Source organism: Schistocerca americana, chromosome 5 (assembly GCF_021461395.2).
Source record: "Schistocerca americana isolate TAMUIC-IGC-003095 chromosome 5, iqSchAmer2.1, whole genome shotgun sequence".
In the NCBI taxonomy this organism is placed as follows: domain Eukaryota; kingdom Metazoa; phylum Arthropoda; class Insecta; order Orthoptera; family Acrididae; genus Schistocerca; species Schistocerca americana.
In genome coordinates this window covers 641,173,374-641,197,775 of record NC_060123.1, presented here as the reverse complement: position 1 = coordinate 641,197,775, position 24,402 = coordinate 641,173,374, and the positions used below count along the sequence as shown (strand labels likewise).

Sequence of the window (24,402 nt, the reverse complement as noted above, 5' to 3'; positions counted from 1 at the left end):
TCGTGACCGGTGACGAAACCTGGATTAAGTACGTGAACCCTGAGACAAAAGAACAATCAAAGATGTGGGCACATTCAAATTCGCCTACCAAACCAAGAAAAGCCTCGCAAGATTTTTCTGCCAGAAAACTGATGGCAACGGTTTTTTAGGATGCCAAAGGGGTGTTGTTGGTTGAATTCATGGAACGTGGTACGACCATTAATCAAGACGTGTACTGTGAAACAATAAAAAAGTTACGACGGGCTATACAGAACAAACGCCGTGGTATGCTGACTTCCGGTATCGTTTTTTTGCACGATAACGCCCGTCCTCACTCTGCTCGCAGAACAACGGCCCTTCTTGAGTCCTTCAAGTGGGACGTTATCAACCATCCACCTTACAGCCCAGACCTGGCGCCAAGTGATTATCACCTCTTCGTGCATTTGAAGAAATGGCTCGGGTCACAGCGGTTTGATGACGACGAAGAGCTCAAAAGATGCGGTCACAGGCTGGCTCCAGGCACAAGCGGGTGATTTTTATGCAGAAGGAATTTCAAAGCTTGTGAAGAGATACGATAAGTGCCTCAATCGCTATGGAGACTATGTAGAAAAATAGTGCAAAGATGTAGTTGTAAGATGTATATATTAAAATATTTTTATTTAACTTGGTGTATTTTTTTAAATCAACCGGAGGTTACTTTCTGAACGGCCCTCGTATTTACTGATTTCACTTTGTGTATTAAAAGCTTAACAACATTGCTTTACTACTTTTGATAAGTTTTATTTATATTCTTTGCTAGAAAAATTGATTTATTGAGTTTTCTTTCTGATTTGGGTGCCTGCTCATAACAATTTGATTTTGTTCTTTTTTTTTTTGGGCCTAGACTATGATTGAGGCTTTCTGAACACACCCGAATGTCTCAAACACTGTGAGGACTGTGTGATCTTAAGAATCCAAAAAGACTGTGAGGCAAGACTTGCTGGGGCTAGAGAATATCTGGCTTTAAATTACTCTTTGGAAATTCCTTCCAAAAGCAAAGTCCGACACATCCCTGACTGAGAGCTTCATGCATTAACTTGCTCCTCAGAACTGTTCACACAGAGAGGCTTAAAATTACTTTTCTCCAATGTAACACCACAGAAAGAGAAATTTTGAGATGGAAGTGGCTCAGACGAGTGAGCTTATACGTATATCCCTGATCACTCTTGTTTCCTAACAGTTTAAAATTGTGGTTTAAATATGTGCAGTTGACGGTGAACTTATGTTATGGCATTACCATAAACAAAGCACAAGGCCAGACGCTGTGTATTGCGAGTATAGACTTTAGTGTCAGTTGCTTCTCACACAGTCAGTTCTATGTAGCTGTCTCCTGTGTCAGTGAACCAAACAAGCTCTTTGTTCATTCCCCAATCATACTATTTCAAACAATGTGCTAAGAAGCTTTATAAGTCTAAAATAAATTCCATATCTATGAAGTTTGAGTACAGCTATAAATAAATACTCAGTAAATGCTGGGTTTCTCGGCTAATACCAAACAAAATAATAAGAGAACAGATCCCCCATGGTATACAAAACAGGTCAGAACACTTTTTCAGAAGCAACAAAAAAAGCGTGCCAGATTTAAAAGAATGCAACGTTCCCAAGATTGGCAAAGTTTTATAAAAGCTCAAAATTTAGCATGGACTTCAATGTGAGATGCTTTTGACAGTTTCCACAATTTGTTGTGTCTCAAAATCTGCCAGAAAATCCAAGGAGATTCTGTTTGTATGTAAAGCACACCAACGGCAAGACACAATCACTACTTTCGTTGCACAATAATGATGGTAATGTTACCGCTGATTGCCACTAAGGCAGAGATCCTAAATATGGTTTTTTAAAAATTCATTCACCAGAGAAGTGATGTAAATAATCCAGAATTTGAATCAAGAACTGGTGCCAATGTGAGTAACTTAGAAGTAGATATCCTTGGTGTAACAAAGCAACTCAGATGACATGATAAACTCTTCTGGTCCAGATTGTATACTAATTAGATTCCTTTCAGAGTAGTTGTTGTTGTGGTCTTCAGTTGAGGGACTGGTTTGATGCAGTTCTCCATGCTACTCTATCCTGTGCAAGCCTCTTCATCTCCGAATAACTACTGCAACCTACATCCTTCTGAATCTGCTTAGTTTATTCAGCTCTTGATCTCCCTCTATGATTTTTACCCTCCACCCTTCCCTCTAAGCTATATAATCTATGCCTCAGAATGTGTCCTACTCACCGATCCCTTCTTCTAGTCAGGTTGTGCCACAAATTCCTCTTCTCCTCAATTCTGTTCAGTACCTCCTCATTAGTTACATGATCTACCAATCTAATCTACAGCATTCTTTTGTAGCATTACATTTCGAAAGTTTCTATTCTCTTTTTGTCTAAACTGTTTATCATCCATGTTTCACTTCCATACATGGCTACACTGACCCTTAAATCTAACTCGATATTAACATATTTCTCTTCTTCAGAAACGCTTTCCTTGCCATTGCCAGTCTACATTTTATATTGTCTCTACTTCAACCATCATCAGTTATTTTGGTCTTCAAATAGCAAAACTCCACTACTTTAAGTGTCTCATTTCCTAATCTAATTCCCGCAGCGTCACCTGATTTAATTCGACTACATTCCATTCTCCTTGTTTTGCTTTTGTTGACGTTCACCTCATAGCCTCCTTTCAAGACATTGTCTATACCATTCAACTGCTCTTCCAGGTCCTTTGCTGTCTCTGACAGAATTACCGTGTCACTGGCAAACCTCAAAGTTTTTATTTCTTCTCCATCGATTTTAGTTCCTACTCCAAATTTTCCTTTTGTTTCCTTTACTGGTTGCTCAATATATAGATTGAATAACATCCAAATTAGACTACAACCCTGTCTCACTCCCTTTTCAACCAGTGCTTCCCTTTCGTACCCCTCAACTCATAACTGCCATCTGGTTTCTGTACAAATTGTAAACAGTCTTTCGCTCCCTGAATTTGACCCCTGCCACCTTCAGAATTTCAAAGAGAGTATTCCAGTCAACATTGTCAAAAGCTTCCTCTAAGTCTACAAATGCTAGAAATATAGGTTTGCCTTTCCTTAATCTATCTTCTAAGATAAAGCATAGGGTCAGTATTGCCTCACGTGTTCCAACATTTCTATGGAATCCAAACTGATCTTCCCCAAGGTCGGCTACTACCAGTTTTTCCAATCATCTGTAAAGAATTTGTGTTAGAATTTTGCAGCTGTGACTTATTAAACTGACAGTTTAGTAATTTTCACACTTTTCAACACTTGCATTCTTTGGGATTGGAATTGTTATATTCTTCTTGAAGTCTGAGGGGATCTCGCCTGGCTCATACACTTGCTCACCAGATGGTAGAGTTTTGTCAGGGCTGGCTCTCCCAGGGCTATCAGTAGTTCTAATGGAAGGTTGTCTACTCCCGGGGCCTTGTTTCAACTCAGGTCTTTCTGTGCTCTGCCAAACTGTTCATGCAGTATCATATCTCCCATTTCATTTTCATCCATGTTCTCATCCATATTATTTCCCTCAAGTATGTCACCCTTGTATAGGCCCTCTATGTACTCCTTCCACCTTTCTGCCTTTCCTTCTTTCCTTAGAACTAATTTTCCATCTGAGCTCTTGATATTCATACAAGTGGTTCTCTTTTCTCCAAAGTTATCTTTAATTTTCTTGGTTATACATGCCTCTATATCCTTACATTTATCCTCTAGCCAACCCTGCTTAGCCATTTTGCACTTCCTATGGATGTCATTTTTGAGACGTTTGTATTCCTTTTTTCCTGCTTCATTTACTGCATTTTTATATTTTTTCCTTTCATCAGTTAAATTCAATATCTCTTTTGTTACCCAAGGATTTGTACTAGCCCTCATCTTTTTACATACTTGATTCTCCACTGCTTTCACTATTTCATCCCTCAAAGCTACCCATTCTTCTACTACTGTATTTCTTTCCCCAGTTCTTGTCAATAGTTCCCTAATGCTCTCTCTGAAGCTCTCTACAACCTCTGGTTCTTTCATTTTATGCAGGTCCCATCTCCTTAAATCCCCACATTTTTGCAAAATGGTTCAAATGGCTCTGAGCACTGTAGGACTTAACATCTGAGGTCATCAGTCCCCTAGAACTTAGATCTCCTTAAACCTAACTAACCTAAGGACATCACACACATTCAAACCTGCAATTGTGGCAGTCACGCGGTTTGACCGTGGCAGTCACGTGGTTCCGGACTAAAGCACCTAGAACCGGTGACCGTGGCAGTCACACCGTTCCAGACTAAAGCACCTAGAACAGCTTGGCCACTGCGGCCAGCCACCTTTTTGCAGTTTCTTCAGTTTTAATCTACAGTTCATAGCCAATAGATTGTGGTCAGAGTCCACATCTCCCCTGGAAACGTCTTACAATTTAAAACCTGATCCTAAATCTCTGTCTTACCATTATATAATCGATCTGAAACCTTCCGGTGTCTCCAGGTCTCTTCCACATATACAGCCTTCTCTTATGATTCTTAAACCAAATGTTAGCTATGATTGAGTTACACTCTGTGCAAAATTCTACCAGGTCTTTCATTCCTTACCCCCAGTCCATATTCACCTACTACTTTTCCTTCTCTTCCTTTTCCTACTATCAAATTCCAGTCTCCCATGACTATTAACTTTTTGTGTCCCTTAACTATCTGAATAATTTCTTTTATCTCCTCATACATTTCTTCAATCTCTTCATCATCTGCGGAGCTAGTTGGCATGTGAACTCCTACTACTGTGGTAGGCACGGGCTTCATGTCTATCTTGGCTACAATAATGCATTCACTATGCTATTCACAGTAACTTACCCTGGCTCCTATTTTTATTTGTTATTAAACTTGCTCCTGCATTACCCCTAATTCATTTTGTGCTTATAACCCTATATTCACCGGACCAGAAGTCTTATTCCTCCTGCCACCGAACTTCACTAATTCCCACTGTATGTATCTTTAACCTGTCCATTTGCCTTTTTAAATTTTCTAACGTACCAGCTCAATTAAGGGATCTTACATTCCACACTCCGATCTGTTGAATGCCAATTATCTTTCTTCTGATAATGACATCCTCCTGAGTAGTCCCCACCCGAAAATACAAACTATTTTACCTCTGGAATATTTTGCCCAAGAGGATGCCATCATCATTTAAACATACAGTAAAACGCACAGAACGTCATCAAGTAAAATAGAAGTGATATTGGGCATTCCCCAGAGAAGTGTTGTAGATCGTCTGCTGATCATAATCAATAAAAATTATTTAGGAGACAACCTGAGCCGCCCTCTTAGATTGTTTGCTGATTGTGTCATTTAACATCTAGTAGAATCATCAGAAGATCAAAACCAATTGAAAAACATCTAGACAAATATCTGTATGGTGCAAAAAGTGGTAATTTTCACTAAAAAATGAACATTTTGAGATCATCCATATGAGTTCTAAAAGTTATCTATTTAGTTTCAGTTATATGATAAATCACACAAATCTAAAGGCTGTTAGTTCAACTAAATACCTAGGTATAACGATCACAAACAACTTAAATTGGAATGATCACATAGATAATGTTATGGAGAAGATGAAACAAAAACTACCCTTTTTTTGGCCGAACATTCAGAAGATGCAACAAATCTACTGGAGAGATTGCCGTCCTCTGTTAGAGTATTGCTGTGTTTATATGGGAGGACTAATGGAGGAAATCAGACAAGTTCAAAGAAGTACAGCTCATTTTTTACTATTGCAAAACAGGGGAAAGTTTATCACAGACGTGATGTGTGAGCTGGGTTGGAAGTCATTAAAACAGACTTTTTCTAAGCGTTGAGATCTCCTTACAGAATTTCAGTCTCTGACGTTCTCCTTTGAATGCAAAAATATTTTGTTGTCACCCACTTATATAGGGTGAATGAAAATATTATTGTAATAAAATCAGGAAAGTTAGAGCTCACATATAATAATTTAAGTGTTCATTTTCCTGTGCACCAGTTAAGAGTGGAAGAGTAGAGGAATAGTGTGAAAGTCACATGATGAACCCTCTGCCAGGCTCTTAGGTGTGAATTGTAGAGTAGTCTTGTAGACATACCTGGAGATGTAGATTTAAATTACAGTAGAATGGATCTTGCAATAATCAGCAAATATGATAATGAAGATAGAACTAAGTTCAGTAATATCGAGTTCCACTTTTGGTCATTACTGCCTGCAAACTGATTACTTAAATGTAGATTCACCAGAAATTGCAAAAATAATTCAGCAGAAACAAAACCTAACCATTAAGGACATAATCATGTTCAGAAATACTCTTAAGTAGAGAGTACTTGGACAGTATCTACCAGTTAAAAGGACTAAATAATAAATTAGATGAATTCTGTTCAATGAGGCATTTTGACTTTCATTGTCCAATTAAAATAAAAATAATTCCCATTCAGTGGGGAAAAAAATTAAGTGAAACTTTTACCTAGATTAGTCAAGCTGAGGCAGAACATTCATGACTCCTGTATACAGGTGCAAATCATGTGGGCTGCAAATTTTCAAAGAGAAATGTACCAGAACCAAGAACAAGAAAAGTTTCAAATCAGAGCTCCTAGATCTTAGGAAACAGACCCACAATGAGTCAATAACACGGTCAACAAATGTACATCATGCATCCTGAAACATCATTAACGAGTACCATAAAACATCTGCGAGCTCAGAAAGGGAAGCAATAAATATCAGGCATGAAGGTCGAGTGACAAGACCAAAAACCTCTTTGTAACATTCTTAACAAGCATTTTATCTCCCCAACTGGCACCATAATACCAGACACAAATTTACTCAGCAACCCAGTACACTGCTACACAACAGGTAAGAACAAGAGATGAGTAAAATAATTCTACAGGTGAAAAACAGACACTCAGGTGGTAGGGGTGGTCCTGCCAACAAGTAATAAAAAATGCACAAATGTTTAGGTTAAACCTGTGGGAATCCCATGTTAGGTGACATCGCTGACTAGTGACTATTTTACAGTGGATGATATTTGACTTGGCAATGTGCTCGTATAGTGTGCTGTATGCTTTCGAGCCTGTCTTACCATATAATATTCATGAAGTATAGTGTTATTATTTTACTGTACCATGTTGTGCTTTAGTTCTATTGTTCCTATGCCATACTGGACTGTGACAGCCCTGAACCACAGCAAATACATACCGAACTAGCTACTATGCAAAAACAGTGTGGCTGACTTACAGGCATGGTGCCTCACAATTTGCAATGTTCACCCAAGAGCGCAATGCAGTGCCATAAAGTGCTCCACAACTGAATTTCCAACAAAGTGTTTTAATTAAAAGTGACAGTGACAAGTGTCAGTGTAGTGAATTGACGACCAATGTCAGTGCTGAGCAATGGTGTCCAACCATGGACCTACTGAGAAAGTTTGAGGCAACTGCTGCTTCATATGCAGTATGTCCTGAATCCCTACTTCTTGACAGATTGTACCTACAACTACCAAACGTGAACAGTGATCCTACTGTGCTGTGTGACCTAAATTTCGAACCAGTGCCCACACAACCACTCCTGCATCTGTACAGTTTGCTTGTGCTACCAACCATGCCATGTATGGTAAAGGGGCATTCACCTGGATCATCTCTGCACATTTTCTGACTACAGGTTCAACCAGCCACTGATATCAACACCTCATGCTTTGACATTGAACCCAACCTTCCACCATTCTGTTTGGATCAGCCCTTCATAGGGTTCGCTATAGTGGATAGCATTCTTGCCACAAACATCATCATGAGTGGTGCAGCTAAATTTGTTACACTCCTCACCAGCCTGGTTGAAAATGCAGTCATGATTAGTGATATCATCTTGGCACCACCAATGGAAAGTAAATATTTGACAGCAAAATCAACACGCCTGCATAGTTTCCCCAGGATATTCAAAGGGCAATTACAACAAGTTATATATGAGGTCTGTTCAAAAAATTCTGGAACATTTGTAATTTTGCACCAATGGTGCATTGAGTGAAATCCAGTTGGCATCCCTGCACACAACTGTGCTTAATGTGTAACTGCCAGAAGTTCATTGTTGTATGTCTGTTAGTTATTGTTCAGTGCTGTATTGAGCAGAATATTGTGTCGCACAGTTTGTTAATTTTGAGATGGCAGAGTTAGAGGAGCAACATATCTGCATTAAATTTTGCATAAAACTCAAGAAAACCTTTACAGAGACACATCAAATGACACAGAAAGCCTACAGTGATGAGTGTTTAAGCCATACTCAGTGTTACGAATGGTTCACATGGTTTAAAAATAGCCAGATGGAAGTTAAAAATGACCCTTGTTCAGGACACCCTTCGACTTCTACCGATGACACTCGAGTCAGGAATATCAATGAAATTGTGCTTGCCAGTCAAAGATTGACTGTCCAAGAAATTGCAGAAGAATGTAACATTTCAGTTGGTTCATGTTATGAAAACCTGATACAGCATCTTGGAATGCATTGTGTTGCCACCAAATTTGTCCCACAGCTCATGAGCCAAGACCAGGAAGATGTTCACCTCACAATCTGTGAAGAGCTTTTGGATCACACAATTGAGAAGGAGATGTTCTGCAAGAGAATCATAACTGGTGATGAGACGTGGGTCTATGGTTATGATGCTGAGGCCAAGGTGCAATCTTCACAATGGGTTGGGAAATGTCCAAGACAAATAAAGTTTGTCAGGTCAGGTCAAATGTCAAAGCTATGCTGATAGTTTTCTTTGACTTTGAAGGATTAATTCATCATGAATTCATGATAATAGGACAAACTGTTAATCAATGGTAATATCAGAACGTGTTCTGACGCCTGCGAGAAAATGTGAGAAGGGTATGGCCTGAAATGTGGTGAGACAATTCATGGCACTTGCACCATGATAATACACCTGCACATTCATCCCGTGCTCTTCAGACCTGGCCCCTGTGCCCTTTTTTTTCCAAAGTTGAAAACCCTGTTGGAAGGATGAAGATTTCCAAATATAGACGAGATAAAAGAAAATTTGCAGCTGGTGCTTCATGCAATCCAGCAAGAGGCATAGCAAGGCTGCTTCCAGAAGTGGAATGGTGTTGAGAGCAGCGTATCAATTGTGGGGGAGAGTATTTCAAAGGAGATCTTGCACAATAATAAAAGGTAAGCATAGAAAAATTTTGTGGACAAAGGTCTGGAATTTTTTGAACAGATCTCATACAATGAACAGTTAACAAATAGAACATTGTCTCAACTAGGGTTCTGACTGCAAACACCAACAGTTACTGCCTGATTGGACATTGTGGCTAACAGAACTCCCACCTCAGGTACAAGTCCCAATGATTAGCAATGAATGGGAACCTCTGGACCAGAAACTCAAATTAATGGATAGTATTTTCATAGTTACACAAAACACACAATGTATCAATTTAGCTGACAACAATGCAGCCGGCAGTATCAGCCTTCCCATGCACTACTCCCTGTGCTTGCCGAACTGGCCTGACCACATCCGACTGCTGCTGACCAGAACATCACAACCTCTGCCTGGCTCAGTGACACTCATGCAGCTGGGACAACAAAACAAACTACTGGCAAGTGCACTCCACTGAGCACCACCCTGCACTACTGCTGGTATTGCATACAGTTCGGCAGCTCAACCCATAACTGTTGCCTGCCCTGCAAACACCTCAAAAGATTTGTACGGCTTGCAATAGGTGGATTGAACCATGATTATCATGCAAGTCACCTTGTTTCAAGTGTCAATAGTTTACGTGCCCCCTTAATGTGAAATAACAGCAGGCTCTATATTTTGCATCAACTCGGACAGTCTCAGATATTAGTGGGGCACCTCTGACTCCAACCACCACAGCCTGCAACAAAGCAGCCATGCAGCTTCACACATCATACAGGTCTACAGTCACTGTTTATGTCTCTGAAACACGCACCTTAGAACTGTGGTTTGGAATGACACCTACAAGGAACTTCCAAATTGCAGAGGTTAGTGAACGCATCCTCAAAGCTCATTTCCTCTGCTATTATGGGCTGCTGCTGGATATATCCAATGGAGCTCTAATCCAACGGCCAAGTAGCCTGAGGCATCATTGGTGATGCCCTTTCTCAGAAGTGACATAACATCACTGCACCTGCTTTAAATGACAAAGTACCTAAAGAGATCAACATTACCATCATCTCCTCGATTGCATCACCACAATTGATTAAATTCAACAAAATCAGTTTCATTATTTAGAAATGTCCTGCAAGAGTCTCTTCTTTTCCAAGAGTATAATTAATCACTACATTTGACAATACAAGAAATGTCTGACGAATTCACCACAGAATGACACCATCTCTAAAATCTGCAACCAACTCCTGCTGCTGATGACGACTTCACCAAACAGACACAACACGGCCGCAGCACACCTCCACCTGCCTCGCAGGAAGCACCACATACTATGCAACCTTTGCATACTTACAAGGTCAGTAATGTGTTACTTGCACAAGTGCACCCCACCCCACACATCCAACTCACACCTGCAGCCACCCACTGACCTTTCACTGACCTTTCACAAGTTCCTTTCACTCAATGTGCCATCACAAGCAGTGCTGTGCCCTGGACCCTTACCACACTAGCGCCCCTGGTTCAACACAGAGCATGCCAACTTCTGGCCAAAAAACTCCATGTAGCAAAAGCAATGGTCAATGAACTACTTAAAGCAGTGATAGTTAAAACTCCCAGACAGCCAGTGGGATTCACCCATCAAACTAGCAGTGAAGAAAGATGGTACTTTACACTTATGTGTTGACTGCAGAATCATTAAAGCATGCATTATCATCAATAGCTACCCAGCACTCAGCATACAAGACTTTACTCACTATCTTGTGGGTGCATCTGTATTCAGTGCTCTGAACTGTATACAACTTATCATCAAATGCCAATGCACCCAGAAGATGTTCAAAAGAAAGTAATCATTACACTGTTCGGTCTGTTTGAATACCTTTTCTGCCATACGGCCTCAGCAACACGGCCCAGACATGGAAACGGTTTTTAGACAGGATCCTATTCAAGCTGCCCTTCTGCTACGCGTACTTGTATGACATCCTCATCTTCTTACAAGAAAGCAACACACATGAGGTTCACCTCAAACAAGTTTCAATCTTCTCTATGTAAATGATGCCATTATCAAGAATGAAAAAATCAAACTATGACAACCCAAAGTTACCTTCATAGGTCACATAGTTAATGCTGCAGGCTTCCCTCCAACATCACAACGAACAGAACTCATGCATCTATAAGCCCCTCCCCAAGACTACCAAGAATTATGCTGTTTCCTGGGGAGACAAATTTCTACCAGCGACACCTACCACATGAAGCTAGTATACAAACCTCGTGAAAAGGTAAAAACACCAACGGCAAATGGAAACTGCAGTGGGCTACTGGTATGCAGACAGCTTTCAAAAAACTAAAAGACTGCCTCAGCCACACAACAACCTTGGCCTACTGCTCCCTCATGCACAGTTATCAGTATCGATGAATGTCAGCAACTTTTTAGTCAGTGCAGTCCTCCTGCAAGAGGTGGCAGGCATCCAAAAACCACCCAGATTCACTGTCTCACAAAGCAAATGGATAGTTTATGATCATGAACTCCTTGTGGTCTATGAGGCAATTTTCCAGTTTAACGACATTGACTATGAAGTCGAAGGCAGACTTATAAATTATCTACACAGACTGCCGACAACTAGCGGACACAATCCAAAGGACTTATGTCTGAGATGTCTCTGACATCTTGATTACATTGCACAATTCTTGATGAACATATGTCACCTAAAGGGTGCACACAACTTTATTGCTGATTACTTATCACACAACAATGCTGTCTCCACATGTATCGATTATGATCCATTTGCAAAAGCACAACAGCAAGATAAACAAATTCAAGACCTGCTCAGTGCCACAACCCTAAACCCCAAGATCACAAATCACCTCCTACCAGGTACAACAAGACAGATCCTGTGTGACATCACACGAAATCTAACTCATTCCATAATGCCACAGAAATTTTGGAAATTCATTTTTGGTGAAATGGGCAGTTTAGCACATCCTGTCATCCAACCAATGACAAAACTTGTTACTGACCATTTTGTGTGGCCACATGTCAAAAGAGACTGCAGAGAATGGACACATACAAGTATACCTTGTCAGAGAAGAAAAGTAGGATGACATGCACAACCACGCTCAGACAATTTACCATACCGAAAGGGTGGTTTCAACATGTCCACATCAACTTTGTGGGACCCTTTCTCAAATCTGAGGGTTATCAGTATATGCTATCAATCATTGACTATGTCACATGATTGGTAGAAGGTGTTCCTCTACACACTTGCTGGTAGAGTCAACAGCCAGAGCTTTCATCAACAGTTGGATTGTTTGTTACAGATGCCCTGTGTCCATTACACTGATCAGGCCTGATAATTTGAATCCCCTCTATTTTGTGCTCTACACACTCTCTGTGGCACCCCTGTTAGGCTGCTCTAGTGTGCAGTGGAGGTTACTGGAGATAACCATTGCTGTAGGTTCTTCTACGCATATGCCCTGCACACAAGAAGGAACTCAGCACAACCCTTGCCAAACTCTTATTCAGCAAATCACTTGCCCTTTCCACTGATTTTGTACCATTGGCAGACACCACTGAAATTCTTGCACTTATCATTAAGGTTAAAGATCATATTGCTCACTTGAAAATTATGCCACCACAACTCCACTGCACCCATAAGTTTCTTGTCTATAAAATGCTTGCAGATTGCACCCACACATGCTCCAGGATGAAACAATATGGCCCACTTTGCAGCCTCCATGTACAGGCCTGCCTGCACAAGGTGCTAAAACGCAGCACATGTCTTCAACATATTTCTCAATGGCAGACTCACCACAATATCAGTAAACCACTTAAAACTAGTGTGGGCACTTCAGGATCATCCATCCACTGCCGATACATCAGCTCCTGCCAATCTCAATGGCACTGCAACTGCATACACCGTGCCCATCGCTGACTTCATGGTAAAGCCTGACACCAATGATTTCCAACCTGATGACCTGAGTGTGAAATTAATGGACAGCTTTATCATCATCAAAGGCAAACATACTGAACATGACACTGATAACAAGTTCATCAGCCACCACTTCACTTTTTCTTATATACTGCCTAATGACAACAACACAGGAGCTGCTCATCATGGCTATCTTCCAACAGATTCTCACCATTACCATCCCTCAGACATCACTACCCACTATGGCAACAATGATGGAAAATGAGGACAACATACCACAACCCAACCTCGATGCAACACCTCTGCTGCCACATGCCCCACAACAATCCTGTTACGACTGTGTACTGCACCAATCTGCATACCTACAGGATTACAATCTGGCAATCTGTGCACAGTGCGAGGAGCACCCCATCATCTTCCTGCCCCCCCCCCCCCTCACCCCTCACTCCTGTTCAGTATTTTGCGCCAGGGGGTGGGGGCATCTCTGTGGGAACCCCATGCCACATAACATAGCTGACAGGTGACTTTACAGCGAATGATCTTTGACCCAGCAGTGTGCTCATACAGTGCATTCTATGCTTTAAAGAAGAATAGTCATATTTCTATTTCTGTGTAATATTCATGCAATAAAGAGTTGTTATCATACTATATAGTGTTGTATCTTGGTCATACTGCTCCCACTCCAAACTGAACTACAAACCAACTAAATATCTCATCAATTGAAGCATCAAAGAAGGTTCATTTCCCAATGTACTTCAGGGGAGAATTATCAGATCTACATGTAAAAAAAGAATTAAAGGAGGAAGTATCAAACTGCAGACCAGAATCACTGATTCATAATTTTAGTAAGATTTTTGAGTCATTGATGCGGGCACAATTCAGAGCCTTTCTTCACAAAAACCAATTTCCTCATAGATACATGAAACAGATTTTGAAAATATCACATCGCCACAACAGCTATCACAGAAGCACAAAGTATGTAGCTATATAGATGAAGGAAAGAATACTGTGGGGTATTTTTAGATCTCACAAAGACCCTCAATCTGATCATCCATGGTCTTCTCTTGCAGAAACTGAGGACATGCAATATCACACACACAGGTCTCCTGAATTCCTATCTTTGTGTCAAGACACAAAGGAATTGATGACATTTAGTTGCTAGTGGGCATTGATTTGCAGCAGTGGGGAAAGTTGAAAATTTGTGCCAGGCCGGGATTCAAATCCATGTCTCCTGATCACTAGACAGATGCTCTAACCACTAAACCATCTGGACATGGTTCTATGAAACAATGACAGTTATATTTCAGTGCAAGAATCTCTTTATTGCTGTTTGTTTACTTTCATTAGACTTTGATGCTGGTAGCACTGATGGCAAGTGAGGCAAAATGGTGTCTCCCAGTATCTCAGGCTCAGTCTTGTAGGTGAGAGTGCTGAGCATGTGCTACCATGGTAGCTGCTGCTGTGTCAGAGAAGCATTTCATTACAGCCCAGCCTTCAGTGTGGTTGACATCATAAAGAGTGGCTGTTACTATGAATATCTTAGGCTGCATCTAACCTCCCAGTGGTATGGGGTGAGCAAGACCTCCATTGATGTCTTTGATACCTGGGCAGATGTGGGAATGGAAAGATCTCCTGCATTATAGTTCCATGGAGGTGTCAGAATGCTGAGCTGCCTGGATGCTCAGGTGATGAATAGAGGTTCAAGGCCCTGTAATAGTAGTGGCAGAAGTGTCATCGGTATGGTGGTGACCAGCATGGACTGGATACCTTACTATTTCCCAGCTATTTGATAATGACTTTCTGGTTCAAGGGTGTTTAAATGCAGCTGTTCCAGGCTGACTTTTACAAAGATGCTGCATTTTTGTGTCTTGCAGAAATGTCTGGAATAGAGGCCTATGACCGAGGTCCAGCTGTTGTCAAGTGCTGGCAGGTCAACTCGAAGAAGCTTCCTGAAGGCTGTATTGCTCCCAGTGCATTGACATGTGAAAACAGCAATGTTCTGTCTTCACCTCTAAGGACTACTGTGGTTAACCCCATTACAGTAATGTGTCTGCCTTTCCTTTCTTCCATGGCTGCTTGTCTCATAATCAGCTGACAGAACATATTGGGTAACACATTTATTTTCTGAACTGTCTTGAGTATCCGTATGTACTTATTCCAATTTTATTAGTCCATCTCTTCCTTCTCCCTATCTGTGCCATTATTCTTCTCCCCATCTCTGTCCATCTCCTTCTCCCACCACCCCCTCTCTTTCCTCCTCCTCAACCCAACTATCTCAATCCATCTCCTCCTGCCCCCCTCTCTATCCATCCACTGCTTCCCCAAACTCTCTGTCTTCTCCTCTTATCTTTTTCTGTCCATCTTCCCATCCCCTTTCTATCTGTCCATCTACTCCTCCTCCTTTTTTCTTTGCATTTCTCCCTCCCCTCTCTCTGTCTATCTTTCCTTATATCTGTGTTCATCTTCACCCTCTCTTTCTGTTCATCTTTTCCTCCTCCCTTCTCTCTCTACCCACCACCCCCCACCCCTATAGGATATTGGTGATTCTTACACTACAGTATTTCTTCCCAGATACTAAGTAGCATGTGTACCAAGTTTGATTGAAATTGATCCAGGGATGTAGAAGGAGCATTTTATGCGCAGCTTTGCCTGAACACGCACATGTCACATATATTTCACATACTTCACACATATCTGTACACATATTGCACCTGTATCTTTAGCAGATTTCACCCTGCAGTTTTGTTTTCAAGCAGCTTAATGTTACGGCTTTATATTTTTTGAACTATGTGATGTACCATGATATATTTTTGCAAACACTTGCAGTGCTATATGTGGTAACTGTTTGCGAAATTTGTTGTGAATAGATCTAATAGTTAAGAAGCAATAAATTAAAATGTCAAGCATGGATGTGGCAGTTTTACTGCATGAACAGTGAAAATGTAGTAAATGATACGCATTTTTCCTTTCATCATTTTGTGGAGGTTGTCAGTGAGAAAAAGTTTCATGAAGCTTTGAAGTATGCTTAAAGTTCTTTGCAAGTCACTAAGTGCTCCATTCTCAAGCACTGGATAAATAAAGTTTGGGTATTTGCAGGTTGTTTCTACACTTTTTTTCACACCCAGCTCCACCTCCTTCAATGAGTGGGTTATTCTTATCTTCTGTTTCTTTCTAAACAATAAACGATATGTGTAACAAGTTTAAATGCCACTTGAAACATATTCTTGTTTAGCAACATGTACGGGAGTATCATACCCAGCTACTTGCCAGAAATATTGCAGCATAGGGTGATACACTGGAGGAGACAGTTTGTTATAAATAATAGATTGCATTTTCATTATGAAAATTCTATTTCCTAATTTTGTGTCAAAGTCCCCGCAGAGAGTCCTTATAGGGTTTATTATCTTTCCAGCATATTTTTCATATTACTGGAAGAAATATACATCCAGAGGCTGTATGTATTTTGTTGTTTTTGCTGGAATGATCATGCATTCACCATCTTTCCCCACAAATGAATAATTTATTATTGTTGTGTTCTTCTGAAAACTCCAAGAATCACAAAATAGTGTACACTTTTGGTTATTCTGATAAACAATATTCATGAGAAAGGATTTAAAATGGTCTTTTGATATTTATCCACTAGCGCAAGCCTCCACATGTGTATTTGATGGAATATGGTCTTCAGTAGCATTTTTAATTTTTTAGTTCTTTGGCAAAACAGGCCCCAGACAGCCAAACATTTTGGTCTCCCTGTAGATCTCTGGCTGTCATGAAAGCAGCATTGTGTCTATGGACATTCTGTATTCTTTCTTGAGATCTGCAATGAAAGCTGAAGAACACTTAAACTCTGTATGACCAATTTCTCTTGTTTTTTGCATTGCACAAAATTTTAAGTTCCAGTAAAGGCCACATTTTCCTTCATTCCTTGCTAAGTCAAATTGGGATGGAATGTGTTGTTTCCTTTCCAGTTATTTGGTTTCCTTGTTTCCTCAAAACAGATGTTTGTTATGTCTATTTTCCTTCATATAATCAAATAATACTTTCATGTTCGATGTGCTTTTTCTAGATGGATGTGTCTTCAATAATGAACTGTAGGTCGCAACTATATGTGGAGGTGTACGATAATCATCATATGTATGATCAAGATATCCTTCCAAAAACTTTGTTAAAATACTAACAAGATTGAATTTCTTTTCTGGTGGTGGTTCATAGTCATTGTAACTGTTAACTTCTCTTTGAGGAGTACTGTTTCCTCCTCTGCAACTAGCACTACGATCTAGAAGACTATTAATCACATTATCATCTACAAGTTATTTTCTCATCCACTATCCTATTCAGTATAACTTAAGTTTTTGAATAATCAGATCTGCCAAAAATATTACAAAAGTGTTACCCTCCAGTCCTTTAGCGCCTTCCATTGGACAACACCTTCTTATGTTGAATTCCACAAAATTTAAAAATCCCAAGCATTAATGATTTCATTCTTTTTTTTTCTGAATATTTATGACAGTACTGACCACATGTATACTAAACACATCAACTACATGCTGAGGTAACTGGCATGTTGACCCCTTCCCCCTCCTTCAAGACTGCAAGCACCACTGTGTACAAGCTAACAGCAACACAATCACATGCTGTTGCAGGTACGATTAGAACTGCGAGGCAAGTCTGTGTACAAATATGTAAATGCAAATTCCTGTTCAAGCCAAGAGACATCCCTTGTGAGAGAAATTTTATTTTTGGAACTGCCCTCAGAGTGTGGACAAGCTATTTATTTGCTGAGTCATTTCCGCAGAACTGCTAGTTAGAAAGATGGGTGTTTCACACCCTGTTGAATAGGTAGTCATTACATATGTACCACAAACTAAGACTGAGCAAGCATGGAGAAGTAAAACTGGACATGACTTTATTGAAGGAACCATCTTCCCCCCCAATTAAGCAGTATAGGGCCTTTGCAAGAACCGGCCAGCTTATCATTTGATGAAATGTGCAAGCTTCCCTCAGCCTATTACTAAGACAGAATGCATGTCACTGCACTGCTTGTAGAATTTTACTATTGTCAGAAAAGCATAAGTCAATTTTACAAAGCCTGGGCTGCAGAATTACATGGGTTGGGCCATAATTGTAGATTTGGCACTTGTACCCATCACAAATCCTACACTGGTCACATAGTGCATATGTTATTATTTGTCTGACCCTGGATAAGAAAAAAAAAAAAAGAAAAAAGAAAAGAAAAAAAGCACTCCAGTGTCAGAATCTGACACTTTTGGATGTGCTCAATATAGCATAGTCCTTTGAAATGTTAGACCTGAAGGCAATCGGATTGCTGCACGGAGGGAAGTATCAGAAGTTGCTCAGTTAACTCCTGTTAGGCACACTGCAAATGTTCAGGATGCTGGAGAAGCCATAGCAGCAGTACAACCTTTGACTCAGTGTCACATGGGGCAGTGTCAGTTACGGTCACACCAGCAATGGACCACATCACAACAGCGGCCGTGTGCCCCCTCTTTCCATCTTGCCCGTACTGCTTTGTCCAACACAAGTGTGCTGTGTGCCCTAAGCTTTGAGCTGTTTGCAACAAGTGTCAAGGTGGAGGAGGAGGAGGAGGAGGAGGAGATTAGTGCTTAATGTCCTGTCAAAAATGAAGTCATTAGAGATGGAGCAGAAGGTCAGATTAGGGAAGGATGGGAAACAAATTGGCCATGCCTTTTCAAAGGAACCATCCTGGCATTTGCCTGAAGTGATTTAGGGAAATCACGAAAAACCTAAATCAAGTTTGCCAGACAAGGGTTTGTAATTTAACTGACTTATTCTTAATAAATTATTACGTTTATCATGAGTGAAAAGTGCTTGACTTGCCGTAGAATTGTTAGGTCGGGGCTTTGGTGTGATGGGTGCTGTAGTTTTTTCCATGTGGGTGACTGTAGTGGCGTGGGAATAGGGGAAGTAAATGAGACTCATCAGTGGTTTTGTAGGATTTGTAGTAGAGATAGGAAGATACTGGAACAGGAGGGGAAAATTGCTGCCCTTCAGGCTGAGTTAGACAAGGCCAGGGGAGATCTTGACAGGTTAAGGAGGGAGAAGAGTAAAGAGAGGTGGGAAGTGGCAACAGGCAACAGGAGGAACAGGCCTAGAACTTTGTCTGACAGCTTTATGGTGAATGTGGAAAATAGATTTGACCTGTTGCTTCAGTTAGAAGCTGGTGAGCCTCAAGCAGTTACAGGTGTAGACAGGGCACAACAAACTTTCAGCAGCAAATTGAAAAGTAAGAATGTAGGGAAATCAGTAAAGAGAAAGAAAGTGTTGTTGTTAGGTAGTTCCCATGGAAGAGGTGTTGGCCAACTCTTGCAGGATGAACTAGGATCAGAATACCAGGTCACCAATTTTTTTAAACCTAGTGCTGGTCTGGAGCAGGTGACAGAGGATTTAGGATCACTTTGCAAAGATTTCACTAAGGAAGACACCGTGGTTATAGTGGGTGGGGCAGGTAACAGTATTGACAGAGATCCTGGGTACAGCATAGAGTGTGACCTGGCGAAGATTGCATCAGCATCGAGGCATACCAGTGTTGAGTTTGTATCTGTTCTTGGGCGCCATGACCGACCTCATTTGAACTCTTCTGTCAAGAGAGTTAATTTGGAGCTGGAACGGCTGCTCATGTCGGGTGCGGGGTCACACATTGGTGTGATTCATGTTGATTCTGTCAGTAGGTGGGATTATACTAGGCATGGCCTTCACCTCAACAGGAAGGGGAAGGGTAAATTGGCTGGGGAAATAGCAGGAAAGTTAAAGGGGGGAGGCACTGTCATGAGTGGTAAAATACCAGTGGTTATAGGATTCAGAAAAGACCCTTTTTTAGGGTAGGGAGGACAGAAAGAAAACAAATTTTAAGAGAGGTTAGAACTGAGACAAACCTTCAGTTTGAGAAAGAAATCAAAAAACATAATTCCAGCTTATTACATCAACATAAACAGCCATTGGTTAAGAATTTTCAACTGTCAGCAGATATTTTAACTCCATCCAATTTTAAGTCAGTCAATGTGAAATGTCAGCTATCTTTATTGCATCAAAATATTCGAGGACTGAGAAATAAAATTAATGAATTAACTATCTGCATAGATGAATTAGAGTCTTCAAACCCAGCTGACATAATCTGCCTCTCTGAACATCATGTGACCACTGGTATAGAACTTTTAAGTGTTACAGGGTTTAGGTTAGCATCTCACTATTGTAGATCAGAAATGGAGAAAGGAGGAGTTGCCACATTCATCAGGAACTGTCATAAATTTAAGAACATAGACATTCATAAATTTTGCCTAGAACAGCATATGGAAGCATGTGCAACAGAATTAGAATTTCACAAAAAATCTTTCATAATATTAAGTGTATATCGAGCACCTGCAGGTAACTTTAATCTGTTTGTAAACCACCTTGAAGCTGTACTGGCCCATTTAACAACCAAAAACAAAGAAATAGTGGTTGCTGGTGATTTCAATGTAGATTTCCTTAAAGACTCTCCCAATAAGAACCTATTTGAGTTAGTAACACTATCATTCAACTTAATTCCCACAGTAAAGTTCCCCACTAGGATAACCACTTGCTCACAAACAGCCATTGATAATATCTTTATAGAAAAGTCAAATGAACAAAATTATATTACAAAACCAATAGTCAATGGCCTCTCAGACCATGACATGCAGTTCCTTCTGTTAAATGTTAATACTGAACAAGATATAAAATCTGTTAAATCTGAGCTCAAGAGGGTAATCAGTAAGCCAAAAATTGATTATTTTAGGACACTCCTCAGAGACATTCACTGGACTGATGTTTACAGTGCTCATGGCATGAATGAAAAATATAACATTTTTGCTAATAAAGTGCTTACCTTATTTGAACACTGCTTTCCCCCAAAACTTACCAAGGTTAGAGCAAAGTCTACAAAGAAGCCATGGATTACTCGAGGAATAGGGGTATCTTGTAAAACAAAAAGAAAACTGTATCTGTCAATCCGAAACATTTCCAATGTTGATGCTATAGCACATTATAAGAAATACTGCAAAATATTAAAGACTGTAATACGGATGTCAAAGCAAATATATTACAAGGAAAAGATAGTCATATCAGATAACAAAATAAAGACAATATGGGATATAGTGAAGGAGGAGACCGGTAGAACCAGACATGAAGAGGAACAAATAGCATTAAGAGTAAATGATGCATTGGTGACAGATGTGTATAGTGTTGCAGAACTTTTTAACAAACATTTTATAACTGTTACTGAAAAGATGGGGTTGTCAGGTTCGGTAGATGCTGCTATGGATTACCTTAGACCAGACATTTCAAGTAACTTCCATAATATGAATTTGACCCTCACTACCCCAACAGAAATAATGTCCATCATAAAATCTTTAAAATCAAAAACATCTAGTGGGTATGATGAAATATCAACAAAGTTAATTAAAGAATGTGATTCTGAGCTAAGTAACATATTAAGCTATCTGTGTAACCAGTCGTTTATCAGTGGAATATTTCCCGAATGGCTGAAATATGCTGAAGTTAAGCCACTGTTTAAGAAGGGAGATAAAGAAATAGCATCAAATTTCCGTCCAATTTCACTGTTGCCAGCATTCTCAAAAATTTTCGAAAAAGTAATGTACAGTCGTCTTTATAACCATCTTATCTCAAATAACATACTGTCAAAGTCACAGTTTGGATTTCTAAAAGGTTCTGATATTGAGAAGGCTATCTACACTTACAGTGAAAATGTACTTAATTCATTAGACAAAAAATTGCAGGCAACTGGTATATTTTGTGATCTGTCAAAGGCATTTGACTGTGTAAATCACAATATCCTTTTAAGTAAACTAGAATATTATAGTGTAACAGGAAATGCTGCAAAATGGTTCAAATCTTATATCTCTGGCAGGAAACAAAGGGTGTTATTAGGAAAGAGACATGTATCAAGCTATCAGGCATCATCCAACTGGGAACTAATTACATGTGGGGTCCCACAAGGTTCCATTTTGGGGCCCTTACTTTTTCTTGTGTATATCAATGACCTTTCATCAGTAACATTACCAGATGCCAAGTTTGTTTTGTTTGCTGATGATACAAACATTGCAATAAATAGCAAATCAAGTGTAGTCTTAGAAAGATCAGCCAATAAAATATTTGTAGACATTAATCACTGGTTCCTAGCCAATTCTTTGTCACTAAACTTTGAAAAAACACACTACATGCAGTTCAGAACTTGTAAGGGGTGTCCCAAGAGTATATGTCTAACATATGATGACAAGAAGATAGAAGAAGTGGACGGTGTTAAATTCTTGGGATTACAGCTTGATAATAAATTCAACTGGGAGGAGCACACCACAGAACTGCTGAAGCGTCTTAACAAATCTCTGTTTGCAATGCGAATTTTGTCAGACATAGGGGATATAAAAATGAAAAAGCTGGCATACTATGCTTACTTTCATTCCATAATGTCATATGGGATTATTTTCTGGGGTAATTCATCAAGCCAAGCTAAAGTTTTCCGGGCACAAAAACGTGCAGTAAGAATTATATGTGGTGTGAACTCAAGAACATCCTGCAGAAGCCTGTTTAGGGAACTAGGGATACTAACTACAGCTTCCCAATATATTTATTCCTTAATGAAATTTGTCATTAAAAATATATCACTTTTTCAAACCAATAGCTCAATTCATGGAATCAATACTAGAAATAAGAATAATCTTCACAAGGATTTAAAGTCACTTAGTCTTGTACAAAAAGGTGTGCATTATTCAGGAACACACATTTTCAATAACTTGCCAGCAGCCATAAAAAGCTTAACAACCAATGAAATTCAGTTTAAGAGAAGCCTAAAGGATTTATTGGTGGCCAACTCCTTCTACTCCATTGATGAATTTCTGAGGAAAACCAACTGATTTGTATATAAGTACAACATATCTTCTGCACAATTTCAGTGCAGTAATGTGTTCACTGAAAATTTGTGTGTGTGTGTGTGTGTGTGTGTGTGTGTGTAAGTATAATCTAACTTCTGCACCATTTCAGTGCAGTAATGTGTTCATTGTAAATAAGTATTACAGTAGTTGTATTACATGTTTCTTACCTTATAAATGAATAAAAAACTTTTTTATTTTAAATTCAGTGCAATAGTATTTGTAAAATGACTCTTAGTGTTCATTAAAAAATGACGATCATTCCACTTGGGACCTGTGGAATGGTACATTAGCTTATTTGTTTTAGTTTAAATATTTGTCATGTATTGTTGTTTTTCTGACATGTTCCACATCCTGGAGGACCTCCTCACTACGGATCAATTGGAATGAAAGTAAATCTAATCTAAAAAAAAAATTGTCAGCATTCTGAATGTGAGTCCAGTGTGCTAACCACTGTGTCACCTCGCTCGGTAACAAGTGTCAAAAGAAAGGTAACATTGCATCAGTATGTAACTCCTCGTCAAATGTGGTGAACACAGTAGTAGCGATGGGCATAAACTGTATCTCTACAATGACTGTATTTCTGAACAAATTATTTATTGACTTGCATATGTTTAATAAATTGCTACAAATGTAAGTGGGTACAGGAGCTGCAGTGACTTCAGTAAATGCACAAACATAATTGGACTTGGGCTTCTTTCTCCTTACACTGGTTTCACAGTAGTTGGCTAACTACAATAGATACACATGTATAATGTCAGTTATTTTGAACATATCTCCTTCCTGTGTAATGTTCAAGGTATTAGTTTACAACTTCTTAATACCCAAATAGAGAAAATCAGGTACTCTTGACAGACTAATTGATATCATGAAAGCTAACATACTAATAAGTACATTAAGTTGTTATTACTATTAGGAAATGAGACACTTAAAGTAGTAAAGGAGTTTTGCTATTTTGGGAGCAAAATAACTGATGATGGTCGAAGTAGAGAGGATATAAAATGTAGACTGGCAATGGCAAGGAAACCGTTTCTGAAGAAGAGAAATTTGTTAACATCGAGTATAGATTTAAGTGTCAGGAAGTCGTTTCTGAAAGTATTTGTATGGAGTGTAGCCATGTATGGAAGTGAAACATGGACAGTAAATAGTTTGGACAACAAGAGAATAGAAGCTTTCGAAATGTGGTGCTACAGAAGAATGTTGAAGATTAGGTGGGTAGATCATGTAACTAATGAGGAGGTATTGAATAGGATTGGGGAGAAGAGAAATTTGTGGCACAACTTGACTAGAAGAAGGGACCGGTTGGTAGGACATGTCCTGAGGCATCAAGGGATCACAAATTTAGCATTGGGGGGCAGTGTGGAGGGTAAAAATCGTAGAGGGAGACCAAGAGATGAATACACTAAGCAGATTCAGAAGGA

General features: G+C 39.7%; 1 protein-coding gene across 3 annotated transcripts in view; it reads left to right on the top strand.

Annotated features, from left to right (window-relative positions):
* LOC124616757 (acetylcholine receptor subunit alpha-like) overlaps positions 1–24,402 on the top strand; it is a 279,424-nt gene that overhangs the window by 162,717 nt on the left and 92,305 nt on the right. The window lies entirely within an intron of this gene.